Source organism: Ochotona princeps, chromosome 6 (assembly GCF_030435755.1).
Source record: "Ochotona princeps isolate mOchPri1 chromosome 6, mOchPri1.hap1, whole genome shotgun sequence".
Classification (NCBI taxonomy): Eukaryota; Metazoa; Chordata; class Mammalia; order Lagomorpha; family Ochotonidae; genus Ochotona; species Ochotona princeps.
In genome coordinates, this window is record NC_080837.1 from 80,009,840 (window position 1) to 80,031,989 (window position 22,150).

The window sequence follows — 22,150 nt, forward strand, 5'->3', positions numbered from 1 at the left end:
GTAGAAACAATGGTCTCACCCACTTTCCCCTAATCCTCAATCCGTCCCACCCTGATCAACTATGTAAGCATCATCAAAAATAAAAAATAAAATTATTTTTAAAAGATAGATGTGAAAGTTAAAAAAACAATAATATGAGGACTATTGATGTGAACTACACAAATATGAGGCTAGAGGCTAGTTAGAAATTAAAATACAAATTCATTTTATTGTAAAAGTATTTGGAAAAAAAACCATGCTGGGTAAGAGGCCCATTGTCCCACATAGGAGTGCCTGGTTTTGACAGCTAGCTAGCTCCAACTTATGTTTCCAATTTCTTGCTAGTACAGATCTTAGAGGCAGTAGCGATGACTCTATGACTGGGCTCCTGCCACCTGTGTGGGAGATGAAGCTGGAGTTCCCAGTTCCCAGCTTTGGCCAGGCCATATCCTGGCCATAGCAGGCATTAGAGAAGTGAGCCAGCCAACAGAGTTCTGTCTTTCTGTCTCTCTCCTTCCTCCTATGTCTGTGCCTCAAATACTTTTTTAAAAAACAATTATCAATGTACTTCGTGCCACTGTATTATATGCTTAAAAATTGTTAAAATGGTAAAATATATATATATATATATATATATATATATATATATATACACACACGATTAAGGCATTTTAACCAAAAAGTTAGTTTCAGAGAAAAAAATGATTCCAAGAGATAATAATGTCAACATTCTAATAAAAAATCCCTAGAAAATTAGAATATCCTGTCCACAAAAATAAGACTACTTGACTTATAGCAAAGCCCAACAGAACATCAGAAAGGCTCCCTGTAAATGAAAACTCGGTTGCCAAATGAAATGTTCACTGGATGAACTGAGAGGTCTACCGCTAAAATCAAGCCAGAAGAAACCTGTAGAATGTAGAACTCCAAGGAGATATGTGACAGACATTAAGAGACCTGAAGATAGAAACTTCTGGAAGCAGGGCAAAGAGACAAAGAAGGAAGAAGCAAGCAGATCCCTGAGTGGAAGGCAGCATTCGGACAGCCAGGGCCCACTCTGCATGACCAGGATGAAGGCAGAGCTGCATTCTGGGGAAACTCCACGAGTCCAGAGAAGAGTCCAAAAAGGAGCTTGCTTTCCATGAAGATCCATCAGCTGACATCAGAGCTCTCATCCATGCACCTGCTGCTCGAAGATAACAGAGCCATGTCTCAGGACCCCCAGGGTACCGGCATGGCAGGAACCAAGTCCTGCAGGGTCCCCAAGGCCTTGGAGAGCTCCTAGTCGCCAGCTCATGGGGTTTGAGGTAGCACATGGGGGGAAAAGGGAATTCAGAAGAGAAACACGAAAGAATGGACACACCAGTGACAGAATATGCCTGGGAGGAAATGGAGAACGCCAAGGAGAAATCAGAGTGGAACCTGGACCCTGGGAGCGCTTTCCTTTGGTAGGTAGAAGACTACAGACTGAGAATTCCATCTCCTTTTATTTGGGTGTAATCACACTACTTATCTCTACAGTAATGAATAATCATACCATAAATACTCTTTTATTAACTTTAATTTTAGTAGTCCATAGATAATTAGGGCTATAGAACAGAATGAAAATATAATACGCACTGACAACTTAAGAACATTAAAATAACAATCTATAGACTTAATTAGGGCTACACAACAGCATGAAAATGTAACACACACTGACAGCTTAAGAACCTTAAAATAACAATAAATCAGCAGTTCCAGGGAGGGGAGGTGGGAACAGTATAAGTGTATTAATGTGCTCATCTTTCATTGACACAGTACAAGGCAGATTAATTAAACTATGGAAATAGAATTTCAAGCAGTGCTTTTCACATGGCAGGTCATAACCTATTAATAGGTTTTGCAATTAACGGAGGGATCCTCACTAGTATTTTTAGAAATAAAATAATAAAAGAGAACTGGAAATAGTAGGGTACACTGCCTATTTTAAAATTAAGTATTTACTGAGAGTCTTGCTTTGGTGAGGGGTGTATGTTGGGAGATGGATGCGAGGCGCTTCCTGTTCCCAGGGGCACAGACCGGCTTCCCTCTTCTACATTTATTTATTTTTAATTGGAAAGGCATATTTACAAAGAGAAGAGAGAAAGAGCAAAAGATCTTCCATTCACTGGTTCACTCCTCAAGTGGTCACAATAGCCAGAACTGAGCCAATCCGAAGTAAGGAGCTTCCTCTGGGTCTCCTATGCAGGTGCAGGGTCCCAAGGCTTTGACCCATCCTCTACTGCTTTCCCAGGTCACAAGCAGGGAGGTAGACAGGAAGTGGTACTTGTGGAATTTGTCCCCTAAACCAGACCACCAGATACCTGAGGGACCCGAGTCTTACATGTTCCCCAGCAGACTAAGAATGCTGCAGGAAGCCAACTTCCTGCTGGGATTGCCAGCAGCAATGCCCATGCCTGGGGAGGTGTGTGGCATTTCACTATCTCTTGCTCTTCTTTTAGTGATTGTGGCCTAAATGTATCTGAGTACAAAGTTCTGTTATGTTTCTGTAACTCATGTTAGATTATACTGTTGCCTGAAACCTGCTGATCGTTTCCCAAATTCCTTATGATCCATCTTTAGAGTAGCTTGTATGCTACTGTTTAGTTAACTAGTAACTTTTACCTGACTGCCTGCCCTGCAAAAATCTGAGTATAAAGATTTCCAGAAAAACGCAGTAAATTATGCATTGGTTTGTCTTGCCTTGGCATTTGCTTTGTCCCAATTCTTTTTGGCGAGGTCATAATACCTTGAGTCTCGGTCCCCTCTAGAGGGACCCCTCCAAGAAGTGGTGTCTGAACAGGGACCCGAAGAGAAACCCAGAGGAGGCCATGGGTGATGCCAAAAGACCTACTGAGCTACGATATCACAGGGTAATGGGATGAGCTCAGTCCACTTCCTTTGCTATTCTCCTGCAGCATATTCTTAAGAAACATGGGGCATGAGTCTCAGGGCCAGCTAGATCTCTACCTAAACATTATTGTTGAATTTAATCCTTGGTTTCCGGAGGAGGGATCTTTAGGTTTGGACTTTTTTTTTTTAAGATTTATGTTTATGGGCTTGGCGGCGTGGCCTAGTGGCTAAGGTGCTCGCCTTGATCCCATATGGCCGCTGGTTCTAACCCCGGCAGCTCCACTTCCTCTCTGTCTCTCCTCCTCTCAGTATACCTGACTTTGAAATAAAAATAAAATAAATCTTAAAAAAAAAAGATTTATGTTTATTACAAAGTCAGATATACAGACAGGAGGAGAGACAGAGAGGAAGATCTTCCATCCGATGTTTCACTCCCTGGATCTTTAGGTTTGGAAACATGGACTAGAGTTAAACAAAATGTGGAGAAGGCATTAAAATAAGGAAAAAAGGTGCCAATAGATTTTTGGCCCATTTGGGCATTGATTAAAGTGGCTCCTAGCATGGTTCAGGAGGATGGGCCGGTGCTGAGAGAAAAAGCTGAGGAGTCTTTTTTTTTTTTTTTAAAGATTTATTTATTTCATTACAAAGCCAGATATACAGAGAGGAGGAGAGACAGAGAGGAAGATCTTCCATCCGATGATTCACTCCCCAAGTGAGCCGCAACAGGCCGATGCGCGCCAATCCGATGCTGGGAACCTGGAACCTCTTCCAGGTCTTCCACGCGGGTGCAGTGTCCCAATGCATTGGGCCGTCCTCGACTGCTTTCCCAGTCCACAAGCAGGGAGCTGGATGGGAAGTGGAGCTACTGGGATTAGAACCGGAGCCCATATGGGATCCCGGGGCGTTCAAGGTGAGGACTTTAGCCGCTAGGCCACCAGCCGGGCCCGCTGAGGAGTCTTTTCATGAATACGATTTGGCTGGGTAGGCCCATGAGCAGGTTAATTGTGAAAAGGAAAAGGTGTTGCCAGATCCGGAGCCTGTGGTTACCATTTCCATGGCCCTTCCTTTATCTCAATTATCTCCTTCGCAAAAATCTTCTCTCAGATCTCAGAGGTCTCTGAGCTCGATTCCAAAAAAATATAAGGCACAGATAAAAGAGCGGCTCGTGTAAGAAAAATGACAACACTAAGGAATTGTGGCACAGCTGTTAAGCTACTGCCTACAATGCACTTATCCCATTGGAGTGCTGATTTGAAAACCAACAGCTCGAGAATCAAGATGGCAGAATAGGGTAAGGACACGTTTATGCGGATGGAAAACATTTAATCAGGATGAAGCAGAGAGGACATATTTCAGGAAATAGGAAGGGACAGAACAACAGCAGAGGGGTACCTGGAGACTGACCGACACAGGAAAGCAGTGGACACAACGGTGTGGTGTTGTAGAGACTGATACTCCAGCACGGTGATCTAAACTCCAACAGCAACCAGAACTCCACCAGCAACCAGGTGGGAAGGGACTTTCACTGGGAGCTCGGGTGGTGAACCCAACAAAGAACTGTCTGTTCTGCTGGTCCATTTGATTGGACCAGGAGCAGAGACAGAGCGGCAGATCTCAGACGGGCAGTGTGAGAACAGAGTGGATTTCACAGCCCAGTCAGCTCCTTAGAGCTGAATTGGGCACCATTTTGCGAAAGGAGAAAAGGGCAAGGGAAGGGACAGAGCATGCGCTGAGCTGGGAGTGAGCTCATTTCTGTCTCAGTGAACTGCAACGACGTGGCATTCTACGGATTCCACCCAGGACAGGTCTGGGTAGCCCTCGGATCTGACGGCCAGCAGATCAAGAACTGTAGTGGTGATATATCAGGCGCCATTTTGGGCACTGTGGCAATAGCTTTGGGACTGCAGGGGACAACAGTGAACTGCGCATGTGCTGATCTCGCGAGAACTTGCTGAGGTCCGTGATTGCACTGGTCCTGCAGGAAAATAATGCTGACTGTGGCATTGTACAGGTCAAAATAGGTCTGTGTGGCACCCAGACCTAAAGTCCAACAGGTTCCGGCAAGATCATCGCCACCAACAACCTAATTATATAGGACACCTGGTGTCTCTCTAATCCTGGAACCTGCTCCAACCAGAAGTAGGAGAAAGGTTGCAGTGACAATGGTGCAGCCTCACCACGGTATTACAGGAGGTGGAGAGTGGTGAGCCAAGAGCTGGGGCTGTGGAGACCACGGTGGAAATCTAACATAAGAACCCAGACTTGGAACTCGCTGGAGGTTGTGGCACAAGTGGCTGCAAGGAAAAAGTTGTGTACCAACCGCAATAAGTAAAATCGCATTGTAGACCTGTGGGTGACACAGCTTAGAAACCTGCCCCAAGGAGTTCAAGACTCTGCTAACCAGAAGTGCAATGACGAAGAGCAAAAGAAGAGACAAAAGCACAATGAATATTACCGAAGACTCCCCTGCAAAGGAGCAAAACCCATTGCCAACCTCAGAGTTCACTGAGGAAGACATCGAGAAAATGGGGCACACAGAATCCATAAGACTCATTTTAAAGATTCTGATCAACAATGAGAAGTTCATGCAAGAGTTCAAAGAATTTAAGGAAGCAATAAAGCAAACCAAGGCTGGTATATCAGAAATTAAGAACACAGTAGAGCAAATTAAGAGTACAGTGGAGAGTCTCCAAAATAGAATGAAGTAAGCAGAAGAAAGAATCTCAGAATTGGAAGATATTTCCTGTCACCAGGGGGAAGCAAACAAAAAGCTGGAAGCAGAGCTGGATCAGGCCAAAAAAAGTATTCAAGAATTCAAAGACACTATTAAGAGGCCAAATATAAGAGTTATGGGAGTCCCAGAACGTGCAGAAAAAGAAGCTGAGTTTGCAAATGTATTTAATGAAATAATAAAGGAAAATGTCCCTCATCTGGAGAAAATTTGGGAAACAACATCCAGGAGGGGCACAGAACTCCCAACAGGCTTGATCAAAAGCGATCTTCACCACAACATATGATAATCAAGCTCTCTTCAATAGAACATAAAGAAAAGATCCTTAAATGTGCATGTGAAAAAAATCAATTGACATATAAAGGATTGCCAATTAAGCTCACAGGAGACTTCTCACAGGAAACTCTACAGGCCAGAAGAGAATGGAGTGACATATTCCAGATTCTAAAAGAAAAAATTTGTCAGCCTAAGATAACATATCCAGCAAAGCTTTCTTTTGTCTTTGAAAATGAAATAAAATTCTTCCACAGTAAAGAAAAGCTAAAAGAATTTGCCTCTTCCAAACCTGCCCTACAAATGATACTTCAAGAAGTTCTCCTCACAGACAAGAGGAATAGCACCTACCAAAACCAAAGGCAAAGGTGAAGAACATCCCAGTAAAATGACAACAGAAGACTAAACCAATGAACAACCCATTCCTAAAATGATCATTTTTCCCAAGAGACATCTGTGTTTCCTTTTACTTAAGCATGTCTGGAGGAGACACACTTCAACAAAGATCAGCGGAAACTATATCACATGGGTTTTGTTGTTCTCTGTTGTTTTCATATCTTCAAAACACTTCCTTCTGATTAAATCATTCAATGACTTGTAGATCATGCAGTGGCATCATTTTCTTCAAGAAGGTTCTTGATTTTCATTTTTCAGCTACACATTAGTGATTTAATAGCATGTTATTTACCTTCTTGATGTTGTTAACTTCTTTTTTCTCCCAGATGTTGATTTTGTTTTGTGGCTCTTCATTTAAGGGGATGTATAGTAGCCGTGTAATGGAGACTGGCATATCTAGTAACATGTCATTTAACTTCAGGCATTGTAAATTTCTATTTTCCTTTTTATTGTTGATTTTGTATCATGACTTTTCTTTTTTTTTTTGCTTTCAGATTTTTTTTATCATAATACATACTATTTTGTTATTAATTATTTTGCATTATGTGACAGTTTCATAGGCTCTGGGAATCCCCCCACCCCTCCCCACGCCCCTCCCCCCTGGTGGATTCCTCCACCTTGATGCAGTATTACAGTTCAAATTCAATCAAGATTCTTTCCTTGCAAACGTATACCAAGCATAGAGTCCAGCTACTTATTGTCCAGATGGGTTGAACAGTTTCTTGGGGAGACCATTTCTGGTCCGAAGTTAGAGCTGGTAGAATATCATCCCAGTCAATTAAGAGTCCCAATATAACATCAACAGCAATTTGCAACATTATGGAATTGACATGGTTTTGAGTAACCAGTATGTTAAAAAAAAAAAAAAAGCAAGTTCTTAACCACAACCTATGATTAGCTCATTGACATCTCAATTTTAGTTTATATACAGGACCGGCTGCTATATACCTTAAAATGGCTATAAGGTACCATTCAGCTGTCTCGTGTCTATTTCATTTTAGTATTTAGCCATTTGTTGTGTTGAAGTATAATTTTGCTGATCTTGGCAGATTTTAGGATAATCTAGACTGGCTTGTAACTCTAACAAGATATTTGTCAACATTTAAGGTGCAGAACATTTTTTTTGGGGGGCGGTGTGCAGGAAAATCCTCAACACCATGGTGAGGAGTAACTAATCTTTGTGTCCCACCCAGCGAGGCATGAGCCAATCCACACCAGCTCTTTCCTGTCAGATTTCAAGCTCTACTTTCTGTTGTTTGCCTATTTATTTTAGGTTTTTTTTAGTTTGTATGATTGTTTGTTTGCTATGAGGGGTTTTTGGAGCAATCCCAATGGTCATTGCAAGGGAGAGTGGGGGTCCAGAGGTGGAGCCAGGCTCGGACCAGAGAAAGCTCTCCTCCCTGGTCCCGAAGGACATTTATTGTTCTTCTGTTTCTGCAGACCGCTCAGGGCTTCTGGTTGTCTTTCCGATGACGTTGGTTTCTGCACAGTAGTGTTTGGACTTCTTCCATCCCCTGCGGAAGCTCCGGTTGGGGGTGGGTGACCTCAGAGTACTCGGCCTCCGAGGGCATCCAATTCCCTGTGGCCTCCTCGGCAGTTGGGATATAGTCCTTGTTGCTCGTATTAATAGTTTGTGGTGAAGGTCTGGGAGTCTTCATGGTTGGGATCCAAGCTTCCTCCTTACCACCTGCTCCACTCTGGAGTGCCCCCCTGCTCCACGCACATGACCTCCTGTTAAGAGGTTGTCAGGATCGCACCCGATTCCCCCCTCATGCATTGGTATAGTAGTTTTACTATTGTTTAGTGCCGCTTTGAGTCTGTTGTCTATGAATTACCAGATTTGATCTTGATAGGCTATACTGTACTTTTTCCTCACTCTTTTTATGGTCCTGAAAGACTTCCCTGCACTCCCTCCCCATTACGTAGTAACATAGCGTATTGAGGGTATAGTAGGTTTTACAGTTTTTCGATGTAGATCTTAAGTATTCTGACATTAATTGTTGGTTTATAGATTATATCGCATTATCTTATTGCATTGGATACAGGTTGTTAGAGATTGCACTAATATTACAATATACAGGTACTATCTGCCAAGTTGTCATCTTTTCATCTCAGATTAAGGCAAACATGTGGTATTTAACCTTTTGGGATTGGTTCATTTCTCTTAGCATAATGGATTCCAGTCGGGCCCATTTGCCATTTGACCACAAAGAACTGCATTTCGTTTTTTTTTTTTTAATAGCTGAGTAGTATTCCATAGAGTAGATGAACCATAGCTTTCTTATCCAGTCTTCTATTGATGGGCATTTTGGCTGCTTCCAGGTTTTTGCGATTGTAGATTGTGCTGCTATGAACATAGGTGTGCATGTTGGTTTCTTGTGTAGGAGATGCTTTGGATATATTACTAGGAGTGCTATTGCTGGATCATATGGTATGTTGATTTTCAGTTGTTTGAGTATTCGCCAAACTGATTCCCATAGAGTCTGTACAAGTCTGCAGTCCCACCAGCAGTGGAGAAGGGTTCCCTTTTCCCCACATCCTCGCCAGCAAGTGTTGGTGGTGTTATGCATGTGTGCCATCCTTACTGGAGTTAGGTGGTACCTCATTGTTGTCTTCATTTGGATTTCCCTTATTGCCAGGGAACTTGAGCATTTTTTCATATGCTTGTTTGCCATTTGGGTTTGTTCTTTTGTGAAATGTCTATTTAAGGAAATGTATAGAAGCTGTGTAATGGAAACTGTCATATCTAGTAACATGTCATTTAACTTCATGGCATTGTAAATTTCTTCTTTCTATTGTTGATTTTGAATCATGACTTCTCATTTAAGGAGATACACAGTAGCTGCGAAATTGAGACTAACATTCAGATGTGAGGATGTAGTGTGGTATGCATTTCTACTTCCAGACAAAGATGGACTTACAATGAAACTGTTTACTATATCTTGACAATAGGATGCTGGACTCTCTGCCATTGTCTATGCCCGCAATGATGGACATATGACTGAGTATGAAGAAGTATATGTTAGTAATGATATAGAGGAACTGGGGGAGAGGGAACTGGGGAGGGGATTAGGGAATATGAAACTGTATTATAAAATAATAACAATAATAATAAATGTATTAAAAAAAAAAAGAAAACCAACAGCTCCACTTCCAATCCAGCTTCCTGCCTATGCGTCTGGGAAAGTAGTAGAGACAGCCCATAAATGGGAGGCCTGATGGAGCTGCAAGCTGCTGTGTTTGGCCTGATCCAGCCTTAGCCATTGCAGCTTTAGGGCTGAATCAGTGGATGAGAGATCAGTCTCTCTCCCTCTCCCTTTTCATCTCTCTCTGTAACTCTTTCAAATAAATAAATTAATATTTTAAAAAGTATTAAACAAAAAAGTCTTACTGAGTAGAAAGAATGATGATACTTGTGGTTTGGATAATAGTCCTCAAAATGACCTTGGGTTACTGAAGCATCCTAGGAGGAGAGGAGTGAGCCAAGAGTCCGGCTCAACCACTGTGGGAAGTTGGGGGAGCAGTTGTCCTTTTTAAGACTAGATGTGGGGAACTGGTGAAGTGGTGCAGCACACTAATCCTCCACCTGGAAGCACCAACATCCCATGTGGCCACTGTTTTGAGTTCTGGCTGCTCCACTTGCCTTCCAGCTCCCAGCTTGTGGCGTGGGAAAACAGTGGAGGATGGCCCAAGGTCTTGGGACCCTGCACCCACATGGGAGGCTGGGAAGAGCCCCTGACTCTCAGCTTTGGATCAGCTCAGTTCTGGCTCTTGCAGTCATTTGGGGAGTGAACCAGTGACTGAAAGAACTCTCTCTGTGTCTCTTCTCTCTATAAAAATATGCCATTTCAATAACAATTGATGAATAAGTCTTTTTTTAAAAGACAAAATGTAGGGTCTCACTAGTAGAGAGAACATTCCTTCTGCTAATAGGGGTTTAGGCCTAACTTTGCACATCTGTGGCCTGAGGGTTATTGTGAGTTGCAGTATTTTGATCACTGGGAGGTTTCATGTAAATATCTGGCTCCTACTGAACAGAAATCATCCCCTGGTGTCAGCGGTGGAGCTGGGGCTTTTTCCAGGGCACCTGTAGGCTCCACACTGGTCACAGCTGATGTCACCTCCTGTAATGGGACAGTTGGGAAACACCACACCCCCTTGTCAAGGAGCCAGAAAAGCCTGCGATTCGTGGGCCAGGGATTGAAGGTCGCTGATGATTGTGCAGACGGGAACCCTGTACCCAGGGGTGGACATCAGGAAGCCCAATCTCAGAGATGCCTCTCGGCCAGACTTCAGTTTGTGCAAGTGGAGTGACATCTTAGCTTCTAGGGAGGGGAAACAGACTTCTGGAGGAAGTGTTTCCTCACATGTGGGCATGCATCTGAAGCCAGACGAACCCTGGTAGGAACCGCTCAAGTTCCCACTGGGTTTATGTAGGATTTCATAATGCGTCCAAATCTCACAAAATAGGCTGGTCATTGCAGGGGGCTCCTCCCTCTGCCCTCGCTCATGAAAGCACATTTTTTCAGGATGATAATCACTGACTTGTGAGGGTGCACTCTGCCACTATGACTGGAAGTTCCAGTGTTCTGAAGATGAGTCCAGAGCGAGTCCTCCTGCATGCCCTTTCGCTGTTGACAGACACTGGGTGGTGCGATGCTCTGTCACCAAATGGATAACGACGAAATGACAGCTCAGGGCAGCTTTGCTTTATGCCTTCCTTACACATTAGTAGGATTGAACCACTCCCATTTTCTCTACTGTGCAGTGCCTACTTGTTGCTTAACGTATTTTTCTACTGTTGCCTTTTCTTGTTGATAGACCTATGTCAACATAAATCTCTGGATGAGTCCATGAGTTATGCTTATTACAAATGTTTTCTCCTGTTTCGTACTGATTTTTCACATTTTTATTTGTGTCTTTGGATCGGGAAGAGTTTTTATACTTGCATGTAGTTCCATTTATGAAGCCTCCCCTGTCGTAGTCTGTGCTTCAGTCTTGAAATATCAGGAATCGTTTTGGCAATTTTTCAACAGCTCTGCCTATATGGCACAATACATTTTATATGTACATACACAAATGTGTCAAAATTATAAATATGCCTAAATTACCCAGCTGTCTGTAGCTTTAAACATTATAATTAAGATTGTACAATTAAAGTAAACATGCAAGCCAACGGTTACTGCCCATTTGGTACTTATTTAGCTCCGCAGCTCCTGTGCTTCATGGCCAGAGCCAACAATTTCCTGATGCTTGTGGGTGGTGACCTTGGAAAAGCTCAGCCTGCTGTTCGATCCCATCCTGCTTCTGTGCTTCATAGCAGATATTTATCTCAATTTTGGATTTAAAAAAATGTTCTGTATAATGATAATCTTAAAGAAGACTTAAAATAGCACCAAATTATGAGACTTGAGTGGCCCTGCAGCTTCCCCCTCCTGGTGATCGCTGCCACAGCTCCTGGTGGTGTGGCTCTAACTCCTGCTGAAACTGCCCTCTCCACGTCACACTACCTACAACTAAGGAAAGAGGGGAGCCCACATGGCCACACCTCTCTCTCCCTGTGAGCCCGGCTCCAGCATTCTCATTGGTGGCCAGCAGGAAACCTCTCTCTGTAGGACTTTTCTACCTAACAGAGAAGAGAGTGTAGGATTTGAGATTCCCCAAAACACATGTATATTCACAAAGAGTACCAGAGCTGAATTCACCCAAGGAACAGGTGGGGATTCAGACAGGGAAGAAGAGAATTCCTAGAAGAGAAGGTTTCAGAGCTGGTCAAAAGCTCTAAGAGCAAAGGCTCCAGCTCTCAGGGGACAACATCCCTGCCGCCCTTCCCCCATGCTGCTTCCCCACCTCACCCCAGCACTGCTAGCACAGATCTTTCTTGCAACCTGTTCTCTGGAGCACATGCCCCAGATGAACAATGCTGTGTGGAAAGGAAACTGGTGTCTTCTGTGCAATTAGAACCACACACAAGCACAGTGAGAAAGCCCTACCATCAAGCTAAGAGAACAGCGGCAGACAGCTCATGGGCTCTAGACCCTGGGAAGAGTGTGTGCCTGTCACTACCCACAGTAAAGGGCTCAGGAAACCCTGTGGGACTCGCCTGATGGCTAAGTTACGCAGAGCAAGATGAAGACTAGGAGGCAACGCAGCGGTCACGTGTCCATTACAGTTAGAGGGGCCGCTCTTGGTGGTGTGCTTCCATCGCTCTGGCACTTTGACTCTTGGCTTTCCCAGGACAGAAAGCTCATGGTAAACTTTAAGCAGCGTCCTAGGATGACCATAACCACATCCTTACGATCATGTATCTTTGAACACATTCACTAACTGTGACAGACACAGGAAAGCAACAGACACAATGGTGTGGCAGTGCAGTGACTGATACCCTAGCAGAATTCAGCGAACGGTGATCTGAACTGCAGTGGCTGCCAGAACTCCACCAGCAACAAGGTGGGAAGGGACGTTTCCTGGGAGCTCAGGAGTTACACTCAGACAAAAAACTGTCCGTCCTGATGATCTGTTTGATTTGACCAGGAGCAGAGACAGAGCAGCAGGTCCCAGACAGACATTGCGGGAACAGGGTGAATTTCACAGCCCAGTCCGCCCTCTAGAGCCAAACTGGGCGCCATTTTGTATGGTGTGAAAAACTTTAAGACTGCAGGGACAACAGTGAATTGTGCATGTGCTGAGCTGGGAGTGAACTCACTGAGCTCAATGTATTGCAGTGGACCCACAGGAAAATAATACTGACTTTGGCACTGTATAGGTCAGAATAGGTCCGGGTAGCCCTCAGACCTAATGGACAACAGGTTCCAGCAAGATCAGTATCACCTGGTGTCTCCCTAATCCTGGGTCCTGATCCAACTGGAAGTAGGAGAAAGGTTGTGCAGACAACAGTGCAGCCTCAGCACAGTATCACAGGTGGAGGAGTTGGGGCTGTGGAGATTATGGTGGAAATCTAACATAAGAACCCAGACCTGGAACTCTGGGAGGGAGGGAGTGGCACAAGTGACTGTAAACAAAGAGCCATGTACCAACTGCAACAAGTAAAATCGAACTGTAGACCTGTGGGTGACACAGCTTAGAAACCTGCCACAAGGTGAAGAATCTGATAACCAGAAGTACAATGACTAAGAGCAAGAGACAGTGGCACAATGAATATTACTGAAAACTCCCCTGCAAAGGAGCAAAACCCTTTGAAAATCTCAGAGTTAACTGAGGAAGACATCGAGAAAATAGAATTCAAAACACTTGTTATAAAGCTTCTTATCAACAACGAGAAGTACATAAAGCAGGCATTCAAGGAATTTAAACAATCTGTTACACAGCAAATAACGGCAGTGAATCAAAGGAAAGCTGATCTATCAAAAATGAAGAATACAGTGGAGCAAACTGAAAGTACAGTGGAGAGCCTCCAAAATAGAGTGAAGGAGGCAGAAGAAAGAATCTCAGAATTAGAAGCTATTTCCTGTCACCAGGGGGAAACAAACAAAAAGCTGGAAGCAGAGCTGGATCAGGCCAAAAAAAGTATTCAAGAATTGAAAGACACTATTAAGAGGCCAAATACCCACTGGCAAATCCGATCACCAGATCAGAGTGTGGGATGAGCCAGGTTTGGTCGCAACAAAACCAGTACACATTATGGAATGCCAGGGTGTGGTTGCCTGTACTGGATATGAATGCAGCACCCAACCAGCACACGTGAGATCCAGGAAGGAAGAGAGGGGCAGAACTGGCGGGGGGATTAAGGGGCTGGTTCCCTCGACGGACAGCTACTCCCACCGGAGAGCGTGGGCTGGGATAGAGACAGACTAGACTATGCAAGGCTACAACACCTGTGCGCTGCATGTGGACTAGATCAGGGAAAAGCCAGGCTCGGCTGATTATTCCTGCTGGTGCAAGCATAAATTAGAGTGGGTGAGGGATGTTTGGGCATAGCCGCAGAAGCTGGCACTGGGGACTAATTCTGTCAAGTCAAATCACAGGACCACCTAAAGAGTGCATAAACCGGGACAGAGAGACCTGGGAGGGAAAAAGTGGGTTCCCCCTTCTTGGGTCACTATTCCCATGGGAGGGCATGAAAACTAGGACAGGAGCTGGGATGGCTAGATAGAGAGGCACTCAACAACACCCGTGAGGGCTGGATGGTTGAGTTTGTTAGATAGAACTAAGCTTTAATACCCATTGACACGTACAAGAGCCAAAGGGGATGGGGGACAGACTGGTCTTCTGCTACACATACTGGCAAACCAGGGTAGGGGGCGGGCCTGGTGGGGGTTATTGTGGGTCGCCCCGACTAGGCTGCAGCTCCCACTGGTTGATGTAAGGGCCGAACCAGACTGGACTGCAACACCCATTGGTTCCAGTGCAACTCGGGACCGAAAACAGAACCAACCCAGCAATTGAAACCACTAGCTGATTGGGGTGATGGACTGTGCCGGGCCCTGTGCTTGCTAGAACATACAAGAAACTAGTCTGGGAATACCTCAAAGTTTCTTTGGAGATCTCTCCAATCGAACTGCTGGACTCAGAACTCTAATCAAGAAAAGACAGAAGACAGAACAGATCAATCATTCATCTCAGCTATATGTTGGCAGCGAAATATGGGGCAAACAGAGACTTTATAATGGCCCATATCAATCAGTGGACGACCTCATTGAGCAGAACTGGCAGAGATTCATAACCGGAGAACTATTAACACCACTCGAGCACATATCTCAGAACATGCCCCATATCCGGGACTCGGAGTGGGCGGGAAACTGGGTGGGGCTTCTCCCTCAATATCCCCCTTTACCTCAGATACATGATGGAAACAATATGGACATAATAGTATTACCCACTTCCCTATCCCCTTGAACCTTTTTTTTTCTTTTCTTTTTCTTTCTTTAACTGTAATTAACTATGTAAAGATTATCAACAACAACACAATAAAATAGATAAACTTTGTTGTTTAAAAAAAAAAAAAAGGCCAAATATAAGAGTTAAGGGAGTCCCAGAAAGTGCAGAAAGAGAAACTGGGATTAAAGGTGTATTCAATGAAATAATAAGGGAAAATTTCCCTAATCTAGAGAAAGAATTGGAAAACAACATCCAGGAGGGGCACAGAACTCCCAACAGGCTTGATCAAAAGCGATCTTCACCAAGACACATGATAATCAAGCTCTCTTCAACTGAACATAAGGAAAAGATTCTTAAATGTGCACATGAAAAAAATCAATTGACATATAAAGGAATGCCAATTAAACTCACAGGAGACTTCTCACAGGAAACTCTACAGGCCAGAAGAGAATGGAGCAACATATTCCAGATTCTAAAAGAAAAAAATTGTCGGCCCAAGATAATGTGCCCAACAAAGCTTTCTTTTGTCTTTGAAAATGAAATAAAATTCTTCCACAGTAAAGAAAGTTAAAATATGCCTCTTCCAAACCTGCCCTACAAATGATACTTCAAGATGTTCTCTTGACAGAGAAGAGGAATAGCATCCACCAAAACCAAAGGCAAATGTGAAGAACATCCCAGTAAAATGACAACAGAAGACTAAATCAATAAACAACCCATTGCTAAAATGACAGGACCAAATTACCCATTCATATTAACCCTGAATGTAAATGGCTTAAACTCATCAATCACATGTCATAGACTAGTGAACTGGATTAAAAAAAAAAAAACCAAAACCATCTATTTGTTGCCTACAGGAGACATATCTCACTAACAAAGATCAGTGGAAACTGTACCTCATGGATGTTGCTTTTTTTAAAGTTTCATCTCTTCAAATAGATCATACAGTAGCATCATTTTCTTCAATAAGGTTCTTGATTTTCTTTTTCATTTCTTCAGCAACACATTAGTCATTCAGCAGCATATTATTTAACTTCATGGCATTGTTACTTTCTTTTTTCTTCCTGTTGTTGATTTTGTATTGTGGCTTTTCATTTTTTTTTAAGATTTATTTTATTTTTATTACAAAGTCAGATATACTGAGAGGAGGAGAGACAGAGAGGAAGTGGAGCCGCCGGGATCAGAACCAGCGGCCATATGGGATCAAGGCAAGGACCTTAGCCACTAGGCCACGCTGCCGAGCCCTGTGGCTTTTCATTTAAGGAAATATATAGTAACTGTGTAATGGAAACTATATCTAGTAGCATGTTAGTTAACTTCATGGCATTGTAAATTTCTATTTTCTTTTCTGTTGCTGATTTTTCATTTAAGGGGATGTATAGTAACTGTGTAATGGAAATGGTCATATCCAGATGTGAGGATACAATGCAGTATGCATCTCTACTTCCAGACCAAAGATGGACTCCCAATGAAACTGTTTACTCTATCTTGACAATAGGATGTTGGACTCTCTGCCATTGTCCATGCCCACAATGATGGACATATGACTGTGTATGACAAACTATAGTATAGTAATAATATAGGGGAATTCAGTGCGGGGGGGGGGGAGAATTGGGGAGGGGGTGTGGGAAATCCCAGGGTCTATGGAACTGTATCATAAAATGATAATAATAATAATAATAATAATAATGAAGTCTATGAAATTAAAAAAAGAAAGGCCAGCTAGGCTGTGTTCACCAGGACAGAAAACTCCTTTCCTGATCCATTCTCTCTCTCTTGCTGCTCAGTTTATCCTCTGTTTTCTCAGCTCTGCCCTCTGAGTTGTCCTTGTATTTCATTAGAAACCTTTCCCTCCATCTTAAATGCTGGGGCTAGAGAGTTCTTTCCACTGTAAAGGGTCTCAGCTCTTTGTAGCTGAAGCAGATAGTGCTTCAGCAATTATGTACCTATATAATTAATATTATTTATATTAATGTGCTAAGTTCTTTATGCATCTGATTGAGTATTACACCATGGCACAAAGGCCATATCTCTAACCCTTCCTAAGATGTGCTTCTCTTGAATTTGGGTCACATTGTGAGGCTGCTGTGGGGAAATACTCTTAAGACTATTTGAAGGTCAACAGACTGGATTTGAGATAGTCTTATACAAGTTGTCTTAAATCTTCCAGAAGTTTTAACTAAGGATCTTAGCACCAAGCCCTTGACTTAATCTTTAACCCAAGGACCTTTCTTTGAGAAGGTTTTGCTAACCAGAGATGCTGTCCTGGGCTTGCTAGATTTCTTCTTTACTGTGCTGAAGAGCTTCTTTTTTCCAGTTTATCTGTACTTTTTCAGTGTAGTTAAAAGTAGCTAAATATACGTTCAGCGTGTTGCCTGGAGATCTGCCTAGCCATACCAACACATTCTCTAGTCACATTTCCTGTCTCTCAGGATGCTAGAGGTGACAGTGTGGCTCCACATCCCACCACTATGTAACCCAGACCACCCTTTCCAGAACTTCTCCTTGCAATGTTCTCATTGATGTCCCAGATCTTCTAATAGTCTCCTCTGGATCAGAGCAGCGACAAATGTTTTAGGTTTGGGCTATGGCAGCCTTCCATTCCACATACCCATTTCTGTTCCAGTTACTGATGCCCACAAAACAGATAAGCTTCGCATTCAGTGACCTGAGTCAGTATCCAGCTCATCGCTCACCACTCTTTGGGTCAGGAACGTGACGGAGGGTTGACAAAACTGCTCATCCCAGCTCCAGTGGGGTTGGCTGAGGAAGCCATGCTGGGAACATGCAAGCCAGCTTCTAGGTGGTGCTGGCTGATTCCAGCTGCTCATCACCCAGACCCTGCCTTTTTGTACGTGATCTCTCCGGCAGGGCACCCTGGACTTCCTTACAGGCAGTCATCCTCCACAAAGGCAGAAACAGAATAGGGGCCATTTGGGTCTAGACCTAGAAGTTCTGATTTCATTACCACTGCTTTGCGTCAACATTGCAGGAGCAGTCTGTGTTCATGAGGAGGGGAAAGAGATTTCAACGTTTTGTTAGCAGAAACACATTGTTAAAGGGCAGGCTGGACAGGGTGGATGGATGTAGCCATTTTGTAAATTAGTTGACCTCCCTGGTAGAAGCCAAAATTCAGGAACCGAGGCTGTGCTGGAGGCCACCACCTCTGTTCACAGCCCAGTACCGATCCTGATGCTGAAGCCACACCGTGAACCCCCAGGGCAATGAGGGCGAAGCAAGGTCAGAGGGAAGTCTAGGCTGCCAATACTTTGATCCACACTGCTTGATCTTGGCCACCCCAGAAGCTCTGCTCTGCTGCTGGCCAGTTCTCAAGTCTAAAAGTCTTCCGCCCTCCTGTGACTCCCCCAGCAGTGACCTCCCCTGTGGAACCACTCAAAGAAAAGCTGCTCCCTTTTGAGTGTGGCATTCATTTGACATCTTAAGACTGTCTTCTTGACTCAAAGCTCAAAGCATCCCAACATTTTCACTTTTCCTGATGTAACGCACTGATAACCAGAAACACGTGTTTAAAAAAAAAAACATAATTATACAACACTTAATCCACAGAACAAATTTGGCTTGGTACAGTGTGTTTAAGAAGAGCTATATGTATGCAATTGATTACGAAAATTTTAAGAATTTCTGATCCTGCAAATCAATACATCATCTAAAGTTGCTAAACATTTACCAGGCTTCACCATACAGTTTGATTTTGTAGAAATTCAGCACCTGGACTTTCTCATGGCCTAACTTCTTCATAATTGATTCATTGTTTATCCAAGTGGTTGTCTAAATGCAGTGTCCTCTGTGGTTGGCCTTCCATGGATGATGGAAGCAGGCATCCGTGATACACACGTTTGGAGAAAAACTGAAGGCAAAGTTCACTCTCGGATGGTCAACTAAAAAAATGCCCAGACACAAAACAGTGAACGCCAAAGTTCTGTGTATCAAAATGAGAGGCAGGGAGCAACTGGTGGAGACCATTCTTCCTATGGGTGGTACTCTTGTAAGGAGGTGTCTCTGACCCAAACTTAGGAAGAGACTTACTGGTTAGGGAAGGCAGTTATAAAAAGATAAGAATAATGAAAAGCTATGACCCCTAAAAAAGAATTGAGAATTTAATCACAGCCTTATTAACCCACTTCAAGGTACCATAAGAAGCTTAAACACATCTTATGTCAGGAAGGCAACAGCCCCAAATTTTCCTGACAATTGTTTTTCAAAGCCTTCTTTTTTTCTGTCACTTGCCCCTAAGTTCTGGGTCCCTGATAGAGTCAGACGGCTCTCCAGTGTGCCTGTGTGCTTATGTCCTATAAATAGCAACGCGCTTGAGGATATATGAAAAGAGCAAAGTATTTATCTCACCATGCAGTTAAGGACTTTAAAAATATTCATTATTGCAGGATGTTGTATAGCAATTTGAAAACATTAAAATAAGTGGGATGGCTGCTTTGAATTTTTGAAGAATAACACACATATAATTAAGGTCTTTCTTCCTCTGTTTGTACTGTACTTGCTTAGATGTTTCAGTATTAGTAAAGAGGCTCGAGACAGGAGACAATGATGTGTGTATATAGTAATAAAAAAGAATGGGGAGTGTTTAGCAAATTGAAAATAGTTCTTCACAGACACCCAGTATGAAGATATTTCCATATTTTTCTCCACAGCTGGCCTTCCATCTTCAGTGCACAAATGAGGTAAGGTCTTCAAAGCTAGCTACCCTAGACCAGCTGCATCCTGACTCACTGTAGAGAGGACTAGGGTGGTTTTCCCAAATATATAATGAAGGCTAGAACAATGTTTGGAGTTGTTCTCGAGCTGGGTGGTGGTGATGCTGGCACAGTAACGTGGATGCACAGCAGGCCTCTGAATTGCATGCTTGTAATCAAAACGATACATTTCATGTCTGTAGGTGTTTGGCCACACAAACCAGTAATAGTTCATCTCCATGTACCTTAAAAGCCCACCTCGGTAGGAACTTCAAATGTGGGATTTGAAGGAAGAAAGGATAAGCCCATATTGAATTTACTGGGACTGCCCCACTGCTCCCACCCCGTTTTTTTGGTTGGTAGTTTGCAAGCTGTTTGCTCATTTCTGGACAGAAAGCAGTTCAGTGGGCACCATCGACAGAGAAGCAGCAGTTGCTTGGATCCAGGCAGGCTTCTCTGCAGGCAGCCTTTGGATGCTTACCCGAGCTGACTTCACTGCTGAGCCAGCTGCAGGCTGGAGCAGGAAGGTTCAAGGGCTACTGATGCTCCCAGTGTCCTGTTGAGCCAGCTGACCGTGAATGGGATGGGAACAAGTAGTTCTTTGTGCTTCTGGAGCCTGCTGGCAGCAGCCAGGCACAATCCCCCTTTATTTTCCCCTAGGACCTAGAGTTTTGCTGCTGCAGATGACAGGAAGTAGGGTGCAGAGGATGTTCTAAGTAGAGCCTTGTTCAAACTAGGAAAAAATCCTTGGTTAGAAATAAAATAACAACAGCAACAAATGGGAAAGGCAAACCAAACCAAGCAGAATAGCTCCTGAGCAGATCTTCCACTTACACTCGAAAACTCAAAGCATCATTCCAGACTCTAACAGGAATCAGTAGGCACTCCTACAGTCACCTGGGTCACATAACCCAGTTGACGGAGTTGGGAAGGAACACGATGGCTCTTCAGTAGAAAAGCCTCTGTCTTATCACCACAGGAAAGAGCAAGTTGGAAGGGTTGTACCAATGGGGCCTGGGATATGAAGACTTTGTGCCAAGGAAGGCAGGGAAGACGCCTAACAATGAGGGTTGTGGAAGGGTCCCAGCAGTGTACCTTACATCTTCATGTGTGCTTGGAGGAAATATGGTTCTTGGGCCAGCACAGCTTTATTAGGTTCTGCATTCCTAACACCCTTTCAGGGTGTGCTAGGGCTACCAGTCCAAGGACCATGCTAACTGGCATTAGGGGCATTAGCGAGCCATTCAAGGTGGGCCCAGGATTTCTACCACTTCATTGCACTGGAGGCTCTCACATATAATGTCTGCTCTAGGATCAAACGTGAAATCCTAACCAGAGAGACTACTCTGAGATGGGCAGGTCACGTTGTGTGCTGGAGTGTTGGTTTTCAATTGGAGGAGGTACCACCTCCACTGGGTGTCTGGAGATGTAGATGGTGTTCCTGCTGGCATGATCACTGGGAGATGCTCCTGTTAGTGGATACCTGGGGACTCAGGATGATAAATGTCTGAGAACATGTGGATGGGTACTGAAGTTAGAGTGGTCACATCCCACATGCCAGAAGAACCTCTGTAAAGATGCTAGGCCTCTCCTGTGGTGTCCCCTTCGCACCTCCACCCAGAACCTGAGCTATTCAGTCCTTTAAGCATCTCTCTGAGTGGGCAGTCTGGAACCATAGGCCCTGTCTCCGTGTGTAATCATCACTTTAGAATCTTGACTGCCTTTGGAATTTTTTTCTGGTGGGCAGGAGCGGCAGCACACCTGGTACTGTGGCCAGATGATGGCTTCTCTCAACAGGGGTAGAGTGCAGCAGGAAAGGTGTCAGGAAGTGCACACACTCAGGCGGACTCTGAGTGAAAACCAAGCCAAGTTCATGTCCAGAGCCTACGTGAGATGTCACCCAGGAGTGTTGCTGGTGCTTACCTCACTCCTCAGTAGGGCTGTGGCCTGCATGCCCAGTGCCAAAGCTGTCCCTTCCAAGGCTTCCAGGCCCACATATTTCCAACCCCATTGCTTCTCCCAAAGGGAAGACTCCCACATTCCTAGTTCTATAGGCCATGATGTCAGATTGATTGCTAGTCCCAACACACAGTGTCAAACATGCAATGAGCATACTGGGAACTCTTAGGGAAACGGAGCTGAGATAAACACAGGAATGAGGTAAGAGAAATAAAATAGGGAGGAAAGAAGTGACTTTAGGTCAGTGTTAGAGGTCAATGCAGTTAGATTTTTGAAGAAAAGGAGAGATGCAATTCAAGTTAAAGTGGTAGGAGAGAACTCTTCACTACTGCTGTTGCAGAAATTCACGGAAGAGTAACAGACATTGCAATAAACATATCTAATGCAATAA